Genomic DNA, 27,711 nt, shown 5'->3' with positions numbered 1-27,711 from the left:
ATACAGGACTTTGAAATACTGGAATGGACATTATGAGTCACCCCAAAATATCCATTTTATTACTATATTGTACCAGTTATGGGAAGTTAATATGTTTAAACTTCAACACCTTCATATATTTTGACTTCCTAGTAATTCCCCAAAGCAAAATTCCCTTGCAATAATATTTAGATAACCATAGAAAGAAGAAAAATATTACAGTTAAGTCAATTATACTTATAATTAAAAGACTATAATTGTATCTTTGTCGTTATAATTGTCAGAAATAAGACAAAAGTTATGTACTGGGCACTGCTTTTGACAGATTTTTTTGCCAAATGTTTTTTACTTGCTCCAAAATGTGTATTCCCAAACTGAAGCCTGACATATTTTAGGATTGTAGAAGAGTTTTTCATATCTGGAGAAAAAATTGGAAGTCTCTAAGGCTTCAATAAAATTGAACAAGAATAAAAATGAAAAATAAAATTAGAAAATTGATACTAATGAGACAGTCTACATGCAAATCAAGCAGTAATCACTCAGAAACACATTCGATGCCTATTATAATCTAGGTGTCAGGAGATGTAAAATAAATAGAATACTAGGATTTTATTAGATGCAGTTATGCTTTGGAATATGTGATTATGTTTACTATGCATTTACATTTCTATATTAGTGAACTAGGTGACAGCAATTTTTTTTTAGATTGGAAATGACATTTGTCCTTTTTAGTCTGCTAATTTATACCCACTATGTAGTTAGAACAGACAGTGATATTGCTTAATTTTTGAATGCCCAGAATACCAGGAATATGAAAAAATATAGACAAAATTTGTCATTGGGAAGTTTTGCTCTTGATGGAATAAAACTCTTGCCAGCAAAGGCAGTAGTGTAGGGAACACTTTCCCCGTGAATGGTTTGTGCAATACTGTAATTTGGTTGCTGACAGCACTGCTCCATTTCACTTGTGAGGCTCCCCCAGCTAGGCTCCAAGTTTCCATTCACACTGCTAGCCACTGAAATTTCCCTTTGTCTTCACTGAAGATTTTTTCCCCTTAACAAATAGGCCCAGCTGCTACTGCAGCCGGTTGCCCACACTCCCCCGTACCGCTCTTGCTGAGGATGGCAGCCAGAGTAAAGAATAACAGCTGGGATTGGCTTACTTTGGCATCTAAATAATTTTGGGTGGGTCCATTCCTAACTTTATTATTTCATTTAATTTGCTAATCTTTCCTTCTGCTGAACTTTTAAAGCATTGGCAAATGATGTTTTTCCAAAATGTTTTCCTCATCTGGATGTGACTCTTTTATACCTGGCTGCTGAAAATGATTCATTCTGCACATTGTTATTTTTTCCACTTTTAAGCACCATTTAGAAAACAAATGCAGCAGAAACTAATTTATTCACGTGATCTTGGAAAAGTTACTTCACTTTTTCTGACTGGAAGAGGTGGATGATAAGTAGCACCTATGTCATTGATTGTCTTTGATAAGGATTAAATGAATGAACAGTTGAACGCATGTAGAAGAGTGATAGAAAGGCAAAGAAAGAGAGGGAAAGAAGGGCAGAAGAGAGCACAGGAAAGCAAGAGTGGAGCAAGAGGGAGGGGAGTGAGAAAATGAGGGAAGGAGAGGCGGAAGGAAAAGGGAGGGAGGGAGGGAGGGAGGAATCATTGCTGGAACGCAGAAAATCCAATAACTCTACTTACGCAATTAAGACATGTATTTAGCACTTAGCATTTTATATATCTTATTCCATGTTCCTTCCCCGCAAAATCAATAATTAGAAAAAGACTGGAGTTTAGGAAAGCTTGTGGAATTTTACCCAAATCAGAGAATTTTATTGAAGGTCGGAATTTCAGTGACTTAATTGTATCTGTGGCATCCAGACAGGTGGTCAGACACATTTTTTCATTTGAATTTGTACATTCTCATCGAAGGGGAAATTACTGCCTGATAAGAAGGTCTGTTCCATTTTTGACTGTTCTGATAAGGAGAAAGTGTTTACGTACCTAATCCCAAATCTGACTTACTGTATCTCCCACATTTTAGCCTTGGTTCTTTCCTCTAATGCCATAAGGTCATAAGTCGTAACAGACCTCCAAATGTTTAAAGATAGTTCTCATGCCCTTAGGTCATGGGTGAATATTCTTCATGCCATGATTGTCCTGACTGATATCAGCATTCTGATCAGGTTCCTGTTTGTTAATTTCCCCCTTAAACTCGAGCACCACAGTCAACACTCAAGAGATCCCCGACTTGTTCACGGAGCTGTGGTGCTGCTAACTGGTGACTTTATTTATGAAAGCCACCTGAGTTGACAGCAGCTTATTTGACAAATATGCCAGCCTTTTGGTTTATGTTGAAATGACTGTCAGTTTTTCCAAGGGTTTTTCACATAGACTCTAAGCCAGCTCTTTCCTTTATTTCACATGTGTGGTTTATTTGTTGAAGTTAAGGAAAACTCCCTCCTACTCTCTCCAGTGTAGAATGTGAATCAGAAGCAGAGTAACAGCATGTGGTGCCCTGCCTGGACAAGGACATGAGCTCTGGAGTGAAACATTCCTAATTGCAGACTATTTCTGCTGTTGTGTGTTCTCACTTAATTTTCTTAACATCCGTGTGCACATTTATTGTCTTTAGGAAACTAGCTAGTTAGGAGAGATGAAAGTTGCATGCGTTGTAGAAATTCTTTTAAAGTATTTTAAAATTTTAAAATATTTAGTGGGCTCGTTCTAAAATGTCAGTATTTGGAAGTGTAATGCACATAAAAGACAATTTTTAAATTAGAATATATAAAATGTATGCTTTTGGCTTTCAAGGTTGGTGTAGACCAATAAATGTAATTGCTGATTTTCTTTATAAATATAAAATAATTTGTATAATTATAGTAAATGAAAGGTTCCTTTGAAATTCCTTAATATGAAAAAATAAAACAGTCTTCCTTCACTGCTAAAATAAACAGGAGACTTTTAAATGTCTTAACAATTTTTATTTAAAAAGAATCTGGAATGGTCACCACAACAGAATGGCAGAATTAAAATACCATCATAGCTGTGATTGCTTAATTTTGTAACTTTAATTTGCTGTCATTTTGTAGATTTGCCAGTCTCTCTGGGTATTTGTAGAATGTCCTGTAATTTGAAAAACGAGGCATATGATTTTTCAGAATAATGTTTTTCATTAACTCCTTGTAAGTCAAATGGTAAGCTGTGGAAAAATAATTCTGCAGAAGACTTTATATGTTAAAAATAAGCATCATTAAAATTAAATTTTAAAAAACCTATATATATGTGTATATGTATGTATGTATATATATATATATATATATATATATATATATATATACACACACACACATACATTTTAACCAAACTTGTTCTGTTCTTGTTATAGGATTCACTTTATCAAATGCTCTTTTCCTATATCACTGTATTAGTTTATGACCTGTTTACACTTTTTTGTAGTTTTGAATGTAGAGGAAGAATGACTCTAAGAATAGCGTTGAGTCAGGTGGTCATTGAGTTCAAAGAACACTATATATTCAATCAATTTATATGCCTGGTCCCACTAATGTTTTTATGGTCCATCTGCTTTATTACAGTAGCCTCCTGACTGATATCTTTTTGTCAATCCAATCTACTCTTCATACTACAAGTAGAGTGATCATTAAAAATGCAAATCTTACTCATTTCAACTCCCCCCAGTAAATATTTAATGGAAGAGTAGACATGGAGTTTTAGAGAAAACACACTCCTCTTGGCATGGTACACTAGGCTTTTTGCGATGTGAACCCTGTTTATTTTTCCCCTTCTTTTTGCTTTGCATCTTTTTTGAGTTCCAATCTTCAGTGATACTGAGCTCCATGATTTTCTGGCCACCTGTCAAGCTTTTTCTTGCTCTGGACCTTTGTATATTGCTTCTTCCTAGAATGCCTTTTCCTTTTGTCTCCATTCTCCCTTCCTGTGCTGCTTACTCTTAATGTCTGCTCATTTTTAGGACTCGATTTAGACATGGTAGGTTTTTCCAGTCATCCTTTAACCTCCACAGCACTCCATGCATACTTTACAACAATTATTTACTGTATTCCAATTGTCTCTTAATCTATTAAGTTCACTAGGATGAACTCGTTAGGAATAGGGGCAATATTTTATTCATCACTATGTCACAAACACATATCACAATATCTAGAAAATAGTAAGAACTTATTAAATATATGGGTGACTGTGTTGTGTTATGGTCAACCTGTCTTTTCTGGGTGCTCGTTCTACCCAAGAAACATGTGGGAAAAGCTAAACTTCAATGGCACAAAGGAATCTTTCTCTACCCTAGGAGGGCCATAGATAGCCTGTTCCCAGACAACTCCAAATTTATTCACAAATACGGTATCCATAAACTTAATCAATTTTAGGTTGGTGTTATTTTTTTCTTGTGTGGAAGAATACTTTTTAGGGGCTACTCTACTATGTATGAATTCCAGATCATCATCTTTGTTGGATAAGATCTACTACATGAAGCTACCTTTTAAAAAACCCATCAAACAGTGATTTATAATTTCCTCTTTCATAAAATCACTTAGTTACCAGTGTATCCAAATTACAAACTCTGGTAAAGGAAATGGAAGCTCTTTATATTCTATGACACAGTTATGGAAAAATATTTGCTGTGGTTAGTTTCATCCCTTTATGGTTAACCTCCTCAGGGCATTTATTGGCCCTCATATATGAAATGGAAATTGGTCATTCTCAAAGGAGGATTATATATATTCGATAAATTCCACTGCAAAGTGAAGATTATATAGGAATATAAAACATAAAAGATATAAAAATATTTTAATGATGAAAAGGAATTTATTGACTATAAAATATTTTAAATTATGCTAAAATATATTTTACACTTTGTATTTCCTATTTAAAATATTCTTAACATATATTTTGGAATTTTAACCAAAATAATGTTTAAGATGAAGAATGTAAATAGTGTGAATTGGATTTTTTTTTTTTTTTTTTTTTTTTTGCGGTACGCGGGCCTCTCACTGCTGTGGCCTCTCCCGTTGTGGAGCACAGGCTCCGGACGCGCAGGCTCAGCGGCCATGGCTTACGGGCCCAGCCGCTCCACGGCATGTGGGATCTTCCCGGACCGGGGCACGAACCCGTGTCCCCTGCATCGGCAGGCGGACTCTCAACCACTGCGCCACCAGGGATGCCCTGAATTGGAATTTTTGAAGAATATTTCTTGACAGAGCTGGGATCTCAGATCTCATCTGGGCCTTGAAGGACAGGTAGGACTTCAGGAAACAGAGAATGAAGAGGAGGGTATTTCAGCCTGATGCAAAGGCAAAAGTGATGTGGAAGTTGTGGCTTTTCAGGAGAAAGCTCGACTTTTGAAAAAGAACAGGGAATACCATTGAGTAAGTAGACTGGTGCCATTTTACCAGATTCTATCTTTCTGTTAGAAGATACAGAAGTGTGACAAATTGTGGTTTTTATAGAATAAAAATTCAAATATAGTTACTTTTCCTATTCTGGCAAAATGTCCCATCTTAGAACTAGTTATGTCCAACATGAGATATATGGTGTTTCTATTTGATCTAGAATGTGCTTGTACAAAAATTAGGAAATGCAAAAACATGTTTTTTTTATGGAAAAGAGGTCATAACACGAACGACAATTGCCCTTGCTACTTACATCAAGTTTTGTAATAATCCAGATATGTCTATATTGTGTGTCACAATTGCTGCCGCAGTCGGAAATGTTTTTGCAGTATGTATACTCCCATTTGCCAAAAGCTTAAGAAAATAGACTCACACATAATTAACAGCAGCTATTTTCCCCCAGCTGGACCTAATGATTGAAATCACAAATCGTTGGAAAAGGACCCTAACAAATTCACTAGTTCATGGTCTGATTTCTTCAAGGGCATATGTTTAACCAACGACAGCATAGGTACTTACTGAGGACTTTTTTTTTTCCTTTTTTAAATCAAGCTAATCCATTTTACTAACTTTAGGCAGGATTGTTTAAAACCTTGCCTGATGAAAAAATTCCATTTAATAAATAAAACCCTCTGGAGAGAGAGAGATTCCACAGCAAGCCCTTAGTACTGAGCAAAGCTTAGCGGTTTTTTATTATATCTAAGGTAACTCCCCCATGCTTCTTCCATTTAAGACCATTTTCTCTAGTGTCATGTGGTTCACTTACAGTAGAATTGTTTTATAGTTGCTCTAGTCTGCCTTTAGGTGGGAAGGTGTGGGTGTATGTGTACAAACCTCTGTCCTTGAGTGTTAAAAACAATGATGGAGATCTATAAAGTGTGGCATTATTAAGTTATTCTTTTTATGACCTTAGAAGTTTCATGTCATTTTCACCTATAAAGTGCCTTTCTTTAAAAATAGAAACAGGCTTCTTCTCCTGCCAGCTTCAAGGAGCCTCCACGTTCACACACGGCTGCCCACATCATAGTAGAGCCCATCTGAGCCTGTTTTTTTCTCTGAGCCATAGTCTAAGCTCTTATATTTTCCCTACATTTTTCTTATCATCATTGTTTTATTCTCTCTGTACATCCCTCAATGCCACGCTATCTGCTAAGTAGGGGGTTTAAAAACAACCTTATGTGAATTAAATGTTATCCATAATGTAAACTTTATAAACAATATATTAACATTTTAGAACTGTTTGGAGGCATCAAATCTCAAATTAAGGGTAACAGTGGTAGTAATTTCAGATTACTTGTAGAGATATACGATATATGGTGTCACAGAAACCCTGAGAACAGTGCTGGACACAGAGAAAGTGCTAAATTGATATTAGCTCCTGTTTTTAGCTGTGATGAAGATGGTGACAGTGGTGGTCTTGTCTAAACACGTCAGAGTACGGGCTGTATTGTATTCATTTGTATTTTCTGCAGGGAATATAGTGCTTTGCTCTATTCATAGATATATTCAATACATACATTCATACATGTATTCAGTAAGTATGCATTTGATTCAACCACATAAAATCCTCTACTTAAGAATGATAGGAAGTTACTTAGACATTTATGTTTTGTGAAGAATCATTTGAACAGTTTATTAATCTTTGAATTCTTCATTGTATGCATGATAGAACTGCACCTTCCTACCTCCCCTTGGAGGTTAACATGGCTTTGTGACTTGATTTGGTCGGTTAAATGAGGTCAGAATTGACAAATGCCACTTCCATGCAAAAACCTTCGAAATTAAGACCAAGAGTGTGATTTGTAACGTTTCCTTTTCCAGCCTCAGCAGTCACAAATGCACTTGCCAAGACGGAGGCTCTGGTACCCTGGGTCCCAGACTTACTTGATAAGCAGGGTCCCACTTGAAGACTTGCCTTGGTTACATAAACTGAGCTAGAAATAAACATCTGTTCTTTGAAGCCACTGAGATTTCCGGGGTTTTGGGGTTTTTTTGTTTGTTTTTAACATCTTTATTGGAGTATAATTGCTTTACAATGGTGTGTTAGTTTCTGCTGTATAACAAAGTGAATCAGCTATACATATACATACATCCCCATATCTCCTCCCTCTTGTGTCTCCTTCCCACCCTCCCTATCCCACCCCTCTAGGTGGTCACAAAGCACTGAGCTGATCTCCCTGTGCTATGCGGCTGCTTCCCACTAGCTATCTATTTTACATTTGGTAATATATAAGTCCATGCCACTCTCACTTCATCCCAGCTTACCCTTTCCCCTTCCCATGTCCTCAAGTCCATTCTCTACGTCTGACTCTTTATTCTTGTCCAGCCCCTAGATTCTTCAGAAGCTTTTCTTTTCTTTTTTTTTTTAGGTTCCATATATATGTGTTAGCATATGGTATTTGTTTTTCTCTTTCTGACTTACTTCACTCTGTATGACAGACTCTAGGTCCATCCACCTCACTACAAAGAACTCAATTTTGTTTCTTTTTATGGCTGAGAAATATTCCATTGTATATATGTGCCACATTTTTATCCATTCATCTGTCGATGGACACTTAGGTTGCTTCCATGTCCTGGCTATTGTAAATAGAGCTGCAGTGAACATTGTGGTACATGACTAGGATTAATCTCCAAAAGTTACAAGCAGCTCATGCAGCTCAATATCAAAAAAACAAACACCCCAGTCCAAAAGTGGGCAGAAGACCTAAATAGACATTTCTCCCAAGAAGATATACAGATTGCCAACAAACACATGAAAGAATGCTCAACATCACTAATCATTAGAGAAATGCAAATCAAAACTACAATGAGATATCATCTCACACCAGTCAGAATGGCCATCATCAAAAAATCTAGAAACAATAAATGCTGGAGAGGGTGTGGTGAAAAGGGAACCCTCTTGCACTGTTTGTGGGAATGTAAATTGATACAGCCACTATGGAGAACAGTATGGAGGTTCCTTAAAAAACTAAACATAGAACTACCATACAACCCAGCAATCCCACTACTGAGCATGTACCCTGAGAAAACCGGGGTTGTTTTTTATTGCAGCCCAACCTGTCCTCTCTTGACTGACAATTGGCAACACATTTATTTGGGAAGAAAACATTTTTGCTCCTAGACATGACTAAGCAAACTGTTTTTTTCCACACACAAATAAATTATGTTCAGGTGTCACTCTGCATAACCGACTGTGCCGTGCCACCTTCCTCTATACTACATGTGGTGAAATTCTTTCCTTACAAGGAAGAAACATAGCATCTGTTGTATTTGAACAGGAAAACATCTTCTGGCTGGCTGTCCACAGTGCTGAATCGGGAATGTAATCTGTCTGGCTGTTTGTCTCCTGGATTGCAGGACTTTGGAGGAACGCGAGCAGCTAGACTTACCTGTGTAATTGTTGTCTTATCCTCCTTTTTCTCTTGGCTTATCCATTAGAAAGTATAGAGTGAAGTGACAACTTGTGACAGGTATAGTTGTTAAATAATCATGTGGGACTTTCCAGAGCAAACACAGCAACTCCTTTGTCTTAGTAACAGCAAGGGAGACTGAAGGGTGGAGAAAATAATCCTCACTTCCACAGACTTGGTAATTCTCTGAGAGATTCAACCATATTTCTTGAATTCTTGTTTCCCTGCCTTTACATATGAATATTGTTTTATATTTTAAATGCTTTAAAAGATGCTGCATCCTTAGAAGTCATTTTTGTTGCGTTTTTTCAGTAAATGATTACAATGAAAATTACATTTCCTATTCTCTAATGGTAAGGAGTAGGAAACTGGGATGAAATATGTAGTTTTAATGACAACTAAGAGAGATATATGAAAAAATATTATTTTCAATTTGTTTACACCATCCTCAAGAGTACTGGTCTTGTGTTTGTTCTTATTTTTTTACAGTAGTTTTACTATCTTGGTGTTAAGAGTGAAAAATAATGATCAAAAGTTGACATATGGATTGTGGAATACAAAAGACTATTAAATGCAGAAAAAGTACAAATAATCTTCATTCAAAAGCTTTGTTAAGTGTATTAATATGGATTATTTTTAGGCTTGAATTCTTATTCTCATATCATATTAGACTAAGTCTGTTTCTCTGTGTAGATGGTAAATAAGGCTCCTTGTTAGTTCAATTTTAGATAAAATGAGTAAAGAGAGTACTTTCTGAAAACAGTAAGCATTCCATATTTTGTGGTTTACAGTGCTCCATTAAAAATAGCGTGATAGGGGCTTCCCTGGTGGCGCCGTGGTTGAGAGTCCACCTGCCGATGCAGTAGACACGGGTTCGTGCCCCGGTCCGGGAAGATCCCACATGCCGCGGAGCGGCTGGGCCCGTGACCCATGGCCGCTGAGCCTGCGCGTCCGGAGCCTGTGCTCCGCAACGGGAGAGGCCACAACAGTGAGAGGCCCGAGTACCGCAAAAAAAAAAAAAAAAAGCATGATATTGTTAGGTCTATTTTAAGCAATCATACAGTCTGATTCACAAAGGAGAATTGACAGTTCCTTCCCATGTTTTATTACTGTATGTCTTAGATTGCATTCTGTATGCTATTTTTTTATTGATGGGAGGATGGTGAGAAAGACAGGATGGATTAACTGGATTCATTGGGAGACACTACAGAACACAAGTTTCTGTTGGTTTCAGGTTTCAGAGTAGTCAAGAAGTTAGGGTGCTTCTTCCAATATGAATAAAAATTACTGTTTTTAAGTACCTACTTTGTGCTCAATGATTTAGATGCATCACCTCAAATCCTCCAAATACCTTTGTATTATTATTCATATTTTATGAGTAAGCTAAGAGAGGCTCAGTTGTTTAAATGCCTTCCCCAAGTGAAGCCGTGTAGCTAGCAAATAACAAAACTGGATTCAAACCCAGTGTCTGTACTGTTTGAATACAACAGGCTGAATTATGGGTGTGGGTTTTGAAAGATTATTTCCCCTTAGTATGTCAAAGTGTCTTTCTCAGTGGTGTGCAGATTTGTCATTACATTTACTACCTGTCTCAATCCTTCATCTGTAAGGTGTACCCATCTCCTTTATAGGATTGTTCTTTGGATTAATTTGAATATTAAAGCTTAAATCACAGTGCTTGTTATAGTAAGATCTTAGAATTTTAAGTATTTACTGAGAATATGAGAACATATGGTTAGAAGGAACTGTATTATTACTGTGCTTTAGCTCTGAAATAAATAAATATATATTTAAATATTTAAATAAACAAATATATATTTATTTAAATAAGTATATATTTATGTATTTGAGGGGGGGACAGTTTTCCTTTATTTTTTTTCACAAATTAAATCAGAGGACCCAGAGACCCGGTGTGTAGCACCAAGTGTCCTGTTGCAGCAGGTACTTCTCAGATACCTTGTCTTCCAACCCAGCCCTCTGACATATCCAGTTTTTTTTGACAAGTGCAATCATTTCAACAACAGGGCCGTTCAGATCCACTTCATGTATTCAAAAGCTCTTCCGAGAGGATCTCTGCTTGACTGCTTCAAGGATCTCCCTGCTGGTAATGGCTTTTCAGTGGTTGTAGAAGGACAGTCTCACTGCCTCCAGGCTAACCCGTTCCAGTTGCTGATCCTTCAGAAAGCCCAGTGCATCCAAGACCCAGAAACACCTGCTGAAGTCTGGGTGGGTTTGCTTTAGGATTTTCCGCATGAAACTAAAATAGATCTGCTTCTTCCTCCTCTTCTTCCCAAAGGCTGAACTGGCCCATTCGTATTTCACTTTGTCTGGGATATAAATTGTAGTCTTCTTAGGAAATTGTAGTCCATGAAGCAAATGAAGTGCTCATGGAAGGCTTAATCCATATACACCTAACTCAGACCACTGGCCTAATGATTGAGATATATATATATGTTACTTGTTGAGTAACACTCTGAATAAAAATCAATAAAGTGGGTGAAAGAAGATAGAATGTGTCAGGGGTTCTGCTTTATATAGGGTGATCAGAAAGAGTGTCTCTGTTGAGTGATATTTCAGTAGAGAAATAAAAGAAATATGGAAGCTTAGGAGGAAAACATTATGGACAGAGAGACTGTCAAGTGCAAAGGCATTGAAACTAGAGGGTCATTTATCCATTCTAACAGTGAACTGAGCAGGGAGAAATAGAGGTGAAATTAATGAGGCAGATGGGGAGCTGATCTGTGGGTCTTGTCTACAATGCTGAAGAGCGGGCTTCACCTGCAGGAATAGGAAGCCGTTGGAGTTTTGAATTACAATGACTTGGTCTGACTTTCAGATTGAAGAGGTCACTGACTATTGGATAAGCAGGTGATAGACTTTAGGGACAAGGTTTGAAACAGAGAAACCAATCTGGAGGCTATTTTAATAGTTCACGTAAGGGAACTTGGTGGCTTGGAGGTAAGTGGAATTGATGGAGACAGAAAGAAAAGATGTGGATATTAAAAGTAGATCCAACAGAATTAGCTGATAGCTTCTTATGGGATGTAAGAGGAAGAGAGGAGACCAAAAATGATTTCAAGTGTTCTGTCCTAAACAGCTGGAATCGTGGAGTTGCTACTTTCTCATGGGAAATGTTGCTGGAGGAGTGAGTATGCAGAGAGATCGTGTGGTAGCTGAATGGGGACCTGAGGTCAAGGGGAGTGATGGCTAAACGTGTGTGATGTACCACATGCTTGTCTAGTGAGGGAATGATCTGGTGAGAGGGAACAATTGATGATGCAAAAGAGGGAAGAAAGTCCTTGAGTAGGTGAGAGATGGGATTTATTAAAGCAGAGCAGAGGCTGGGCTGTGACAGGAGTGCAGAGGGCAGCAGAGTATAGGAGTATTGGTGCAGAGGGTTAGGTAGGATTGATGGTGGTGGAAAAACTGGGGACTTCTCTTTTTACAACTTCTAGTTTCTCACTTATATGTGAAGCCAGGTCCTCCACTGTGGGAGAGGAAGGAGGAAAGGCACGTGCATCATTTTGCTGGGGCTTCCAATAACACATACCACAGATGAGGTAGCCGAAACAACTGAAATTTTTTTCCTAGAATTTCGGGATCAAGGTATCAGCTGAATTGGTTTCTTCTAAGGCCTCTCTCCTTGGCTTGGTCATCTGTGCCCTGTGTCTTCACATGGTTTTCCTTCTGTGTCTGTGTCCTAACCTCCTCTTCTTATAAGAATACTAGTCACATTAATTTAGGGGCCATCCTAATTCCTTCATTTTAACTTAGTTACCTCTTTAAAGAGCCTATCTCCAAATACAGTCACATTCTGAGGTACTGGGGATTCGAATTTTAACATATAAATTTTGGGGACACAATTCCATCCATAAAAAGGTATTTGAAGTTTGAGGACAGTATGATATAATTCTCGAGAATGGGCTAGGTACATTTAGGACTGTATGGCAATGTTTCAGTTAATGCTGTAAACATGTTCAGTCACAGTCACAGCATTGTAATATTCATAACACTTAAGAAAATCAAGGGATAACTTAAGTTTAAAGTTTTAATAACTCTTCATGCCAGTTAAATGTAAAAAATATTTTCTGTACATATACTCTAGTTGTATAGAAGGTAAAAAAGAATAATAGTTGCTCTAGATTTCTTTACTATGCATACATATGTTCTAGGTATTTTTGCCAAGTGATTTGCATTTGTTATTTCATAAATTATGCCCACAGAGGGTCAAGATTAGAAAACTAGAAAAGCGGGGGAGATAGGTAGAGTGAACTCTCTACATCTTTCATCCCATGGCCTTCAGACTAAAGTCCAGCTTCTGCTAGTCTCTACAACAGTCTTCTATTCAGTATGAAAAGTCTATGTCTACAGCAGTTTTATATTCAGTATGAAAAATCTATGTCCATTCTCCGCTTTGGGTATTTAATACATAATATACATTTTTTTCAAAATTTATTTATAGTTTGTCTTTAAATCAAGATTTAATATATTCCACAAATATCTTGATTTTATTTTACAGTTCATTTTAGCAAATTTAAAAATTATTTATACAAATGAAGGGGAATCTCTTTGGCTTTCTTAAAACTTATCCATAATCACTCAGTATGCGATGTTTAATTTTATTACTGTAATGTTTAAAATACAGTAGAAAATGAAGAAAACCAATCTCTTCAATAAGTGGTGCTGGGAAAACTGGACAGCTACATGTAAAAGAATGAAATTAGAACACTCCCTAACACACACACACAAATAAACTCATAATGGATTGATGACCTAAATGTAAGACTGGACACTATAAAACTCTCAGAGGAAAACATAAGAAGAACACTGTTTGACATAAATAACAGCAAGATCGTTTTTGACCCACCTCCTATAGTAATGGCAATAAAAACAAAACTAAACAAATGGGACCTAATGAAACTTAAACACTTTTGCACAGCAAAGGAAACTGTAAACAAGACGAAAAGACAACCCTAAGAATGGGAGAAAGTATTTGCAAATGAATCAACGGACAAAGGATTAATCTCCAAAATATATAAACAGCTCATGTAGCTCAATATTAAAAAAACAAACGACACAATTAAAAAATGGGCAGAAGACCTAAATAGACATTTCTCCAAAGAAGACATACAGATGGCCAAGAAGCACGTGAAAAGCTGCTCAACATCACTAATTAGTAGAGAAATGCAAATCAAAAGTACAATGAGGTATCACCTCACACCAGTTAGAATGGGTATCATCAGATACCAAACTACAAACAACAAATGCTGGAGAGGGGTGGAGAAAAGGGAACCCTCTTGCATTTTTGGTGGGAATGTAAATTGATACAGCCACCATGGAGAACAGTATGGAGGTTCCTTAAAATACTAAAAACTACCATACGACCCAGCAATCCCACTACTGGGCATATGCCCTGAGAAAACCATAATTCAAAACGAGTCATGTACCACAGTGTTCATTGCAGCTCTGTTTACAATAGCCAGGACATGGAAGCAACCTAAGTGTCCATCGACAGATGAATGGATGAAGAAGATGTGGCACATACATACAATGGAATATTACTCAGCCATAAAAGGAAACGAAATTGAATTATTTGTAGAGATGTGGATGGACCTAGGGATTGTCATACAGAGTGAAGTAAGTCAGAAAGAGAAAAACAGATATCGTATATTAACATATATATGTGGAATCTAGAAAAATGTTCCAGATGATCCAGTTTGCAAGGCAGAAATAGAGATACAGACGTAGCGAACAAACGTATGGACACCAACGGGGGAAAGCGGGGTGGAGGGGTGGTGGTGGTGAGATGAGTTGGGAGATTGGGATTGACATATATACACTAATATGTATAAAATAAATAATAAGAACCTGCTTATAAATAAATAAATATAATTCCCCCCAAAATAAGAGGTAAATGAGAGAGAAGAATAAATTGCATACGGTATAATGTTTAAATTATCTTTCTCAATACAAATTGTTAGACATTTCTCTATACTTTCTCAATACTTAGAAATATGTCAGATGGCTTTACTTTTACTTCTTGGCAGGCGTCCCTTGAATCCTTAAAATGAATGAAATTTTATGCTGCAAGTTGTACCACAGTGTACTTTCCTTTCACTTAGCTCTCTCACACAGTGCGACTTGGGATTTTACCAACTTTGAATGCTTATCTGTACTCGTAGCCATTTGGGTTGCATGCCATTTGAAAACCAGATGAATACTATGGATTCTTTAGAAAAATTCAAGACTTTGCATGTACATTCAAAACATTGCATCCAGATTCAAGCAGTTCATGGATTCCCATAAGACAGCCCGTGAATATCCATGGCCTTCAGATTAGTGCTTCTAGACTAATGGTAATAGCCTGGTTATACCAATTATGACTTATCTTGATGGAATATAATGTATAACAGGAACAGGGGGATGTTTATGATGAACTGAAGCATGACGAAAGCAAAACACAAAGTTATATATGTACTATGATTACAATGATATAAACTACACATCTCGACAAAACATTTTTAAACTCATAAAACTAAAGTAGCTGTCTAAAAGTAGTAGGATTATGAAAGTTTTTCTTTTAAAAATTCCTTATTTTAAAAAATGCTATATTGTTTTGTATTGAAAATAATATAGCAATAGGAGAAACCTACAAAAGAGATAATATATAACCTGGACAAATGCAATCATTCCTTAGGTGCTCATTGAACATCATTCTTTTTTTCTTTTCTTTTTATCATCTTCCTTTTTGTTCTCTTGACTGAAGCTAAAATAATCATAAAAAAAATTCAGTCTGGTTATACCACCTCTGCAATTAAAGCTACTCAGTAGCTTCTGACTATGGTCTCCAAGTCTCCTTTTCATGAGATGGCCTTTGCCCATCTCCCTACATTTCCCCCACTTCACTAGCCTTTCCCAGAAAAAGCCTACTCCTCCTTGCCTCTCTGCCTCTACACTCGACTTTGCACATTCATCCTCTGGTTCTCCTGCTCTCCTCTCCTCAATGTTACTCATCCTTTAGATTTCAGCTCCAACTTTACTTGTTAAGGAAAGATCCTGTTTATTCTCCAGCTTGAGAACAGTACTGCATTATTCACACTTACAAGCATTCTGATTTTAATTTCATAGATTTTTTTGTGGAAGGAATGACTAATAAACCCACAAGACAGTTCATATTTTTTGTAAACCATTAAAAGATTAAAAACATGGAGTTTTTTTTTTACATAAATATAGATAATACTGAGAGCAAAGCATTCCAATTGACTAATTTAATCAATACGGACAGCCCACTCCCATAATATTAACATATGTAAGGCAAGTCCTCTTCAAGATAGTATAGTAAGGAGATTACAAAGGTAGAGAAAGTGCTCGAGTGGAGAAAGTATTTTATAACACTTACAGTTTATTTTTTGAGATTTAGGCTGATAATATGACCCGAAAACATCCAGCAATTTTCAAACGTTCAGAGTAAATGAAAGTAAATTAAGTTAAAAAAAAAATTGAGTCAAACATGTTATTTGTCGTCATGTGGACACAATAGCTAACTGATTGAATCTGTATTTCTTTAAAGTTACGTAAGTCCTGCCTTAAGTCATTTCACTCTGGGGGGTTCAAGAGGAAAGACAAATTAGCTCAGTGGGTGCTAATCTCAGCATCATCTCTATGGTTGGAATAGCACTTCTGAGTGTTCATATAGAAGTTCAGCCTTCTTGAACTCTTTCCAGTTTTACCAACCAGAAAGTGTTGGTACAAGTTTATGTAGCTTCATTCCTGTGGACTTAACATTTAAGGAATGGTGATATATATCACATCCTGCATTTTGCTTCAAATAGCCTTAGTATAACAAAGATCATGAAATTACACTGTTTTTAGCTTTAATTTCAAATAGTCTTGGAAGCTTTACTTTAGTAGATCCTATTCTGTAATCTTATATTGGTCACAATATAATATGCAAATAGGAAAATACATATATTTGTTTAAAACCATAATATCCAACCTGACATTTTTAATCTCATAAGACTACTCAGGAAATGGATGACCTGCTAAAATATTAAGGCTAACAAATCATCAATTCAATGGCGTTTTATAGGTCACCCTGACCGGAAGAACTGTCAACCATTTTGTTCCCTTAATTCTGTAAATCAAGACTTTCAAAGGTTTTGCATCCAAGGCAGTAGTCTGAAAGTTTTCAATTTTCTTACCAGGTACCATTACCTAAACCTGCTGAATGCTGAGTAGATATCTAATGATTGCTGTTCACCAAAGGGCAATTAGGATTCTGGTCTCAAAATGTTTAATAACATATTTGAGAGATGGAAACTTTTATTATTTGTTTCAGTTGTTCTTAATTTTAAAATTGTATCTTTGTACATATTTAAAAGTTCATAGAATAAAAGGTTTCTATGCATATCTAAATAGTAAGGAAAAAACCACTTAGGTTTAAAACCAAAAAATTGGATCACGTCTACTTGAATTCCATCTAAGAGCCCTTACAGCCAGGTATTTTTTCATAAATTATAGACAGCTTGATTCAGAGTATATACACATAGCACTTAAATGGAACAATATATCTGAAGAGAGGCATTCCCTTTCTTTCTATACATTTATTGCTTCTTAAACAGATTTTGCTTCACTTTCAGGAGTAAGGGATGAAATTCCTCTCTCCTCCTCCTTAAACCTATTTGCTTTGCAAATGTACTAATGCATTTTATTCCAACAGTTAAAGAAGAAGTGCTTTATCAGAAGCTAGAACAATTTCACTTTCCAGAAATGTGATTATATTCAGTTTCATTAGGTGAACCATGCAATTAGGGATATCAATCTTCCCTTTCGGTACCTGAAGAAACTTCTGACAGTGGGTGATTTGGTGAGATAAGCTCTACACAAATTTAACTTCCTGTTCAGTTTCTTAGCACCTTAATTTTCTTACAGCTTTTAAAAAACACATGTGCAAGAGGAGTAGCCAAATCCAAAGAAGGCAAGTGTTTGTATAAATACTTTTTATAAGTACTGTTGTGTTGCAATAGACGGCTCCAATGATTAAATGGCTAGGTTTTTATACAATATTTTAGATGAATGCAGAGATTTACAGCAAACAAAATATATTCATGTGGCTTAAAGGATTAGAAAATATTTACTTTTGTGAGAAAATCATTGAACTTTTGGTCTTTTTCTTTACACTTTAAAATAAAACTGTACCTGTCTCACTGCTGGTATTAGAACTAAGTTAAAGAACTAAACTAAACTTAGCACAGGGGGCAGAGTACCTTCTGATATCCTTAATAAAGTGTCTATAGCAGCATCTAGCTTTGTTCAGAATAGGTGTGCCATTTTTCTGTACGAGTAGTTATGATTTAAATAGTATTAGCTTTCATGTCATAAAAATATGAGACCTTTTCTCACTTCCTCTACCTAGTAGTAAGTTGAAGATATTCCTATTCACAGTATAAAGCAAAAAAGAACCCACCGTAAAGTTTTATGCTTTTTTACTCCTTTTTCTCTTTTATGTTTCACCTTCCTCATATAGCCAGCAAGCAGTGACAATAATCCAACACTTGTATTAACGTATGAACTTCAGGGGTTTTGGGGGGGCGTGGGGTGGGGAAATGAGAGTTAATGATGTACACATTCATACTGTGCTTCTAAATGCTTTATTATTCCCAGAAGTAGGGGACTTCGCTCAGTGGGTAAGTGGTATTTCTTGGAGAAATATAGTGCTGGGTTGGAAGCTTATTGAAGAAATACTGTACAACTTAACTGTATTTTCTTGAACAAGTATCTATGAAATTCCGTATTTTTGGTGGACTAAATATCAGTTTCAATTTCACTTAACAAATATTTATTGAGGACCTACTATATGCAACTTATGATACTCAAATGAGTCAAATAGCCAAAGAACTTTAGCTGGTGAGTGAGGTTCACGTGGAATATGCAGGGGAAGAGTGTTCAGAAAGGGATCTTATGTGCATATCACAGTGAATAGGATGGATCAAAGAGAGTAAGTAGTTAATCCAAGTTCATACAGTAAATAAATGACAAAATGGGACTTCAGAACACAAATTTTGTCTGAGTTAAAGCCAAAGTGGCGTTCATTGAATTGTATTGACTTTTGTATTAGTTTCCTATTGTTAATGTAGCAAATGATTATAAACTTAGTGTCTTTAAACAACACAGAGTTATTAGCTTGCAGTTCTGGAGGTTGCAAGGGCGATGTTCCCTCTAGAAGCCCTAGGAAGTATCCATTTTCTTGTCTTTTTATAGCATCTAGAGGCCACTTACATCCCTTGACCTGTGGCCTCTTCCTTGAATCATTTCAAACCTCTGCTTTCTTCATCACACCTCTTTCTCTCACTCTGATCCTTCTGTTCCCTTTTCGCAAGGACCCTTGTGATTGCATTGGATTCACCTGGATAATCCAGGATTATCTCCCATTTCAAAAACCTTAACTTCTTTACAACACTGAAGTCCCTTTGGCTGTGTAAGGTAACATATTCACAAATTTCCAGCGATCAGGGTGCGCTTGTCTTTGGAGAGGCCATTATTCAGCCTACCGCAACTCTCTAGAGCCTAGTCCGTTCCTACTTAATTTTGCCATTGGAATTTATCTTTCAATCTTCTTTTTGCCTCCTAACTTTCCACTTATTTCTAGTTATCCTTTTTTCTCTAAGATTATGACCCTGTTTAGAAAAAAAAGCCACAATTTTTCTTTGTTTTACCTTCATATTGCTTGAGATTCTGCCATGCTTCTAATAATGAATATTTCTTGGTAGTGGTAATTCCTAGGTTTTAATTTCTGATGTAATCCGTCTGTTTCTTGAGAAGGACTTTGAGGAAAAGTTTTAATTTTGACAGAGATAGAAACAAAGGGAGAGTATTTTATTTTGAAGGATTTTGATGAACAAAGGCCCAGAGCAAGATATATAAGGTAGAACCAAATAAAATAATGTTACCTAGTCTATAGGGAACATTTGATAGTCTGTAGGATGAGAGAGGAAAAATAAAATATGGGAGCCATTTTTCAGAAGCCCTCAAATTAATCAGTAGTATACTTATGTAATATGATTGATGGAAAAAATGATCTTTATTATAAAATTAAGTTTTCTACAAATCCATTACTGATGAAATGTGTTTATTGTGTGGTAAATGCCCATTTTTAAAAAGCGTGCTCTTCTTTTTATACACTGACCTTTAAAATTCCAAAAACTTCTTTCAAAAACAATTTTACTATTTATTATTTAGAAACAGATACACACACACACACACACACACAGCAGCACATTAGCGGGACCTCATGCAATGCTGGCTATAAAACAGGATTGGAACACTATAGGCATATAACTTTGAACAAGGGTTTATTTATTCTGCTTATCTCATTATGTAGTTCTAATGATTTTTAATACTATTGAATGGTTTTTTGAATGTCTGAATGTGGAAATTAGTCTATATGTAAACTGTCAGGTTGTAAATGCCCAATGGGCCATCTGTATACTCACTTCTGTTGTATTCATCTTGTGTAGAACTACTCATATTTATGTAACAAAAATCAACTTAATTTTAAAGTCATTAAGGAACAGCTATGAAAGTATTTAATAGCTATAAATCAACCTTGGAGCGAAAGTTTTAAATGATTATATTTAAGCTCCCAGTATAAATGAACTATTTTGGCATTCATTAGATTCAAATGATTAAATTGCTTCTCTCGTGTCTCATATTCACATAGGAAGTTTTGTACTTTTGCTTAACCACAAAATACTTTACCCTCTAGAAGGAAGAAAAATAATAATCTCATAGCTTTTTAATGAAAGGGACATTGTGTTATGTATAACTTAATGTTTCCTCTAGATTTACTATTTTAGAAAGGGCTAGAAGTGGAAAATGTTAGATGCTACTGACTTACAATGACATCATTCTGTATTTAATTAAAATGTGTACTTAATACTTCACTAAGACTTTTAAAACCACAGAGCTTTATCTACTTTCAGTTTTTGCTCTCAAAAACTCGAGTTCTTAGACTTTTCATATTGGACATTATTTTCTGAAGTGTGATAAAAAGTAAATCCAAACATTTAAGCAAATTTAACTCAGAACTATTTTGCCTACAAAAATTTTCCTAGAGACTGTGTTTATAAAGAAAAACTTCCATAATGTTTTCTGCTTATAAATTTATTTAGCTGATCTTTACTCAGTGCCACGTATTTAGGCACGCAGTCTTATAGAGATACAAAGTCTTAAGAGATATAAAAGTATATAACATACAGATTTTGTTCTAAGGAGAAAATTGATATACAGTTAAGTACATAGCATTTCATGGGATAAGTGCTGACAAAGACACGTAGAGATGCTGTAGAAGCAGAGGGGTATCACAACAGGTTTTCCGGAGGTAAATTATGTTATCGCTAAGCCTTAGGAGGCTTGTTCATTCTGAGTGTTGATTCTTCTGGCTTAAGGTCTGCAAATGTCCAGAGCAGCAAACTGCAGGCATTATTAATGCAGCATATTTCCAATGAGAGGACTCTAGCCTGAGTAATAGCAGCGACGCACCATTGATTTTTATATATAAACACTGACTTAGTTGTCTACCTGGGAAAGCAAAGAAGGGATGAGTAAAACCCAAGATCACTTTATAAAAGCCACTAGTATTCAGTACTTTATACTATTTAATTATTTCACTGCTTTCCCTCACTAACTCATTTACTAAAGTTGACCAACAGAATAAAGTGACATCATTTATCATGGTACCATCCTTACAGTCTTTTAAAGGATCTCTAAAACAATTACATTTTAATATGGTGAAAACTTGAAGTATATAAAAAGATACTGGAGAAATGCTAGATCCAGGATCTCACTGCATTTGTTTTGGCCCAGTCCTTGTGCCATCTGGGAGATCCAGCCTACACCTACCGCTGCAGGTAGATTTAGCTCACCTCTCCCCTAGCATTCTCAGCTTCAGTGGAGCCAACGACCGTAAATCTCCATATTCACGAGAGACTATAGTACATGTGAGAACCTTTTGGAAACCACAATTGATATGTTTGTACGAGGTTTCATAGTAATAGCGCAAAGTTAGTTGCAATGCCTTCCAAATAGTTTTCTTCCTCTCAATTCCCAGAAATAAACCATCAGATGAACTTGGCCATTCTTTTAATCTAAATTATTTCTAATTCCTTGCCTCATATATATATTCTTTTGTACGTATATATATTTTCCCATTAGGATAATTTTTTCTTCGTATCAAATTATGAAATATTAGTTCTATAGGAACAGTGAGGGATAGTGGTGAAGTATTTGAATTGAGTTGGATATTAGATTACAACTTGACCCTATACTACCTACAGAGTAAATTTTCCGTGAATTCATACTGTTGCCACAGCAATAACCAAGAAAAATAGAGTTGTGCTATATTGTCTTATCTACGTGGAACCTATGTTTGGACAAAGTTGAATATAGTCCAATAAAATGTAGCATCAGTTACTGATCGGAAATGGGCAAGAGACTTGTAAAGCTTGCTACACTGAAACAATGTGTATGAATGTATTCATAGGACACTTTCTAATTGGTAGGACAGTTCATGGAACCACAACTCAGTGAAAGCTGGTAACAAAGAACTAGTGTTGAGCAAAACACAGTCAAGACAGTAAAATGGATGGACATAAAAAACAGAGTGCTAAGACAGTGTATTGATCTAATGCATTCTTACCAGAGAGTCCACAGAGATGGAATATTACAGAGTGAATATCACTGGAGGCTCTCCTTGCCGGTGACACATTTTCATTAGCAAAAATAACTACCATAAAAAAGTATCAAGTTTTTCCACATGAGATCTGGGTCCTACAATAACCAGAGACCTTCATGATCAAAACTGGCTGGGCTTAGAGCATGATTTCAAGTGTTTTATTCTGGTTCTTGTCTAGTCTGGCTCACTGTGGCGTAAGACTTTGTGTCACAGTGTTAGTGTCAGAAGAGATACTTAAATAGATGTGTCCCTTGCCAGGACTATAAAGTATATGGGTGCTATCCATAGATAGATAATTGTGCTGGTGGTTCTATAAGCTGAGTATTAGTGTTGTTTCTAGAAGTGACAAACTCTCACCTGTCCAACTGGTCTAGCCATCAGTTTATAGATTAATTGAGAACAGTGTGGTCGTGGTGTTGAGGGTTAAATGGGAAATCTGTAATTGAGGTACACCACTGATAGACTGTCAGGTAAGAGAGATCAGGTTAAGAGTCCTACCTCAGGAAGTTACCATTTTCAATTAGAATATTTGACCCCACTGATATTTTTTCTCTGTGCCTAGGAAAATTTTAGGGGGCAGCCAAAAGATTCACATAAATTCATATAAATATAGGAAGGTCCAAGGTCCAAGATGCCATCATGAGATCAGAGGGTGGGGGGAGGACATATGAAAGAGATTGGGACATGCAACAGTGTTTATGAATGTGTTAATATACATACATATATCTCCTGTCTTTATTCATTGAAAGAACCTAGAAACAGTGACACTCAAGCAGCGAAGAGCATTTCCAGTACATAGCATTCTCCATTAAAAGGAGCTGAGGTTCTTTGGAGGAGTGGTTGGAGTTTGCAGACTGTATCTGCAAACAGATTTAATGTTTGACTGGAGTAGGGAAAATACAAGATGAGTCTGGAGCATGAATGTACTCTAAAGAAAGCAAAGAAAAGAGAAAAAGAGAGGGAGGGGAAGGGAGGGGGTGAGGAAAGATGGAAGAAAGGGAGGAAGGAAGGAGGGAGAGGAAGGAAGGAAAGAAGGAAGGGAGGGAGGGAATGTGGGAGAGAGGGAGGGAAGGGAGGAAAAAAAGAAAGGGAAAGGAAGGAAAAGTGAAGTGTCAAAAGGACACAGGATCCAACCTAGAAGAGCTCACTATGGCCAAGCCTGGAACAATTCAAGCAACACATAAATTTTGACAGTATTTGATTATACCAAGAGAATGATGTAAATATCTGTGAGCCCATGCTATTATAAATAAATAAAAAAATAAGTGAATGGGAAAAGGGACAACTCTTTCCTATAGAAGAATTTCAGTTAAAACTGTAGAAGAAATGAGGGAAATAGAAAATCACCCTTAGAACACCATTGTAATAATTGCTGCAGGCAAGACCCAATGATGGATGCTAAAATTAGTGGACAAAAGTTTAAGGAGAAAGGGGATATTTGCATACTCAGTAGCTATCCCTTCCCCAAATCTATCAATTACAAAGAAAAACATAGTAACTTTACAGTGGAGAAACCTGGCAGTTGCTACCTTACAGAACAATCAGTGTGAACATCACCAGACTTATCAAATCTTGAGTTTCTATTATGATGCACTGAGACGTAATGTATATCTGTGGTATCCCCAATGCATAACCTCAATCGAATTTTGAGAAAACACCGTACAAACACAAGTTAAGTGACATTGTACAAAGTAACTGACTAGTATTCTTTTTTTTTTTTTTTTTTTTTTGCGGTACGCGGGCCTCTCACTGTTGTGCCCTCTCCCGTTGCGCCCTCTCCCGTTGCGGAGCACAGGCTCCAGACGCACAGGCTCAGCGGCCATGGCTCATGGGCCCAGCCGCTCCGTGGCATGTGGGATCTTCCCGGACTGGGGCACGAACTCGTGTCCCCCGCATCGGCAGGCAGACTCTCAACCACTGTGCCACCAGGGAAGCCCCAAATATAGTTTTAAAAATTATTGCCTACAGGTAATTAAAGTATAGTTTTGCAAATGCCGTCAACGGAAACCAACTTCCATTTATGCACTACATGTTTCGTTGGGTATTTCTATAGTGTATTTATTTATCTTTTAACACCTTTATTGGAGTATAATTGCTTTACAATGGTGTGTTAGTTTCTGCTTTATAACAAAGTGAGTCAACTATACATATACATATATCCCCATATCTCTTCCCTCTTACGTCTCCCTCCCACCCTCCCTATCCCACCCCTCTCTCCCTGTGCTATGGGGCTGCTTCCCACTAGCTATGGGTTTTACATTTGGTAGTGTATATATGTTCATGCCACTCTCTCACTTCGTCCCAGCTTACCCTTCCCCCTGCCCGTGTCCTCAAGTCCATTCTCTAGTAGGTCTGCATCTTTATGCCCATCCTGCCCCTAGGTTCTTCATGATCTGTTGTGTATTTAAAAGTATTTCAAAATATATGGATAAATTGCTCTTGCACTGAGGATCAATTAAATCCACATCTGTAGATCTGAAATATTCGTTGTCAATAGATCCAGTATCTTACTGCTTGCTGGCATTCTCTTGACTGCTCAAACTCAGTCTTTCAAAAATGGAACTCATTATAATACAACCCAGACCTATTCTTCTCCCCACATCTCTACTTCCAGTTGAGAGTACCACCATCCTGCTGGTGACTTCAGTCTGTGACTCCCACTATCATCTCTAATTTCTCCTAGCTGCTTTTCAGCCTCTACATGCTGTTACTAAGTGCTCTTGATTTTATATCTAAATGTTCTTTTAATCTGTGCTTTCCTTTTCATTCCCACAATGATCAACTTGTTAAAACAGACTACGTATTTTCTAGCTGGTCCAAAATTCTCTCCCTCTCTCAGCAACCCCTTCCCTGAACACACACACACACACACACACACACACACACACACACACACACTCACTCACTCACCTACCTCAGAGATAATTACTACTACACGGATTTGATTTTATGATATTGTCACTCCCCACTTCAAAATATTTGACGGCCAGTGAAGTAACTAAAGTTTAATAGACAAGGCTCTCCATAATTTGGCCACTAACTACCTTAGCAGTCTACTTCAGGAAATGCTTTTTAGGTCTCAGCTTAATTGACTTTACTCATGTCCTCCTTTTTACAAACACTTGCGTCTCTCATTCTCCAAGGCACCTCTCTCTCCTATTTCTCTTCCCTCTTTGTCTTAGGCAGTTAGGATTCCTATATCAAAGTATCATACCATAGCCTTGGAAGCTTATAAACAGCAGAAATTTATTTCCCACCGTTCTGGAGGCTGGAGGTCTTAGATCAGGGTGCTAGCATGGTCAGGTTCTGGTGAAGGCCCTCTTCAGTGTTGCAGACTGCCGAACTCTTCATCCTCACATGGCTCAAAGTGGGCAAGAGAGTTCTATGGGGTCTTTCTTTAGAAAGGTACTAATCCCATTCAAGAGGGCTCCACCCTCATGACCTAATTACCTCCCCAAACCCCACCTCCTAATACCATCACATTGCATGTTAGAATTTCATCATATGAATTTGGAAGGGACACAACCATTCAGTCCCTTATACTCTCCGACCAGGTTTTCTTCAGCTGTTTCATCCACTTCCTTTACTTTAGCTAGCTCCTCTATGGTAATTATTCCCAAGTTTGGTGCCTTCAGCTGAGATACTTTGCTGAATCCCAAACTTATATATCAACTGCCTACTACTTACTATATCCTCCTGGATACCAAATTGAACCTATCACTTTCCTCTCCCCATTTACTATGTCCCTCTATATTCAGTCATCAGGTATTGATAATCCCACCTCCTAAATATCACAGTGATGTTAGAAAAGTTCTAAGCCTTTTGGCTTAATCCGGATGATGACCATTGGTTAGGATGAGATAGGGGAAAAAATGTAAATTTGGGTCTGTTATTTTAAAATTATATGAATCAGAGAAAATGCTAAAAAGATAGGGTAGACGCAATAGTTCTTTAAAACCTAGAAATAATTAATGCTTTGTCAATGCAGCAAGCAAAGTATTACCCCCAACATACCCATTAGCCTAACCCTAATTACATATTTATTCATTTTATCTAGCTTCTGTCACACTTAGCACAAAGCAGAAGTTTGATTTTGAATAGTAATCGTCAGCTAGAGCAGCTGAATAATTTAGAAGTCTCAATTTCATCCTTTTCCATGTAAATGATATTCTAAAAATAAAAGCATTACCATATATAGTATTTCTAAAGTTTATGGCAAAGATGTGTTAAAAATGTACATTAGCATATTAACACTGTGCTCTGTGAATATACCAATACCTATAAATATTTTTATTCCCACAATTAGAATAGAACATTCATTATAGTTATAAGGCAGTGTTGTGGTTGTGCTTTTTTTTTTTGTATGACTGTATCTGCGAACAGATTTAATGTTATAACTGGATCAAAAAATGTTTGACTTAGAATTACGTAGAATAAATTGATGTACATCAGCAAAGAATAAAATCCCCACCTATCCCTTTCCCATCTGCTATGTTACAGTTGTCTTACCGAGTAGAGCTCTAGTTTCTTAGGTAAGTGACATAAGCATTCTGAACTTCTATGATCATTATGAAAAGAAAAAAAACTTTGAAATTCAAAATAATACCAGTTTTTGTGTTTCTTGAAAAAGTTTTAAATGTTTATTTTAGTTCAAATCATGTGAAATTGCCAATATTTCATCATTTTGCTTACAAAAATCATAGTTTTATATGATTAATTTATATGGTTTGATACCACTCCATTAAATCTATCAAAGTTCTTAATTTCTATGTTTAGAAGTGTACGTTAAGTTGAAATGTTGAAAGGATATTTGAATTTGGCTTTACCAAATGGTAGCTAAAACTATTTTTGTTAATATTGTACTATATATTTTAAATATAATGCATAGTTTATATTTTACTTTTCTTCAAGCTCAGGGTGTGGAATACTCTGAGCAATGTGTAGACTATAGTAATTGAACAGGAAGAAAATCACCACACTATAAAAATAAACAATTATAACTTGCTACTGACAGCAGGTCCCATGATATCCTATAATCCAGTGAAGGTTTCCACACATACAAAAGCATTTTAAAATAAACAATTCTGATGGTGTGTTTACAGTTTGCTTACCTAAATTGTGTCAATGTTATTTCTACTGGCAGTAAAACTGAACATT

The 27,711-nt window shown here is 36.5% G+C and overlaps 1 protein-coding gene and 1 pseudogene across 1 annotated transcript in view; one reads left to right on the top strand and one right to left on the bottom strand.

The window, feature by feature from the left end:
- Positions 1-27,711, top strand: part of SEMA3E (semaphorin 3E) — a 256,505-nt gene that overhangs the window by 14,713 nt on the left and 214,081 nt on the right. The gene's annotated exons all lie outside the window — the stretch shown is intronic.
- Positions 10,872-15,836, bottom strand: LOC141279605 (histone H2A.N-like; annotated as a pseudogene).

The sequence above is a fragment of the Tursiops truncatus genome, chromosome 9 (genome assembly GCF_011762595.2).
Source record: "Tursiops truncatus isolate mTurTru1 chromosome 9, mTurTru1.mat.Y, whole genome shotgun sequence".
NCBI classification, from domain to species: Eukaryota; Metazoa; Chordata; class Mammalia; order Artiodactyla; family Delphinidae; genus Tursiops; species Tursiops truncatus.
The sequence above is the reverse complement of the archived record's forward strand: the minus strand, read 5'-3'. Positions and strand labels throughout refer to the sequence as shown.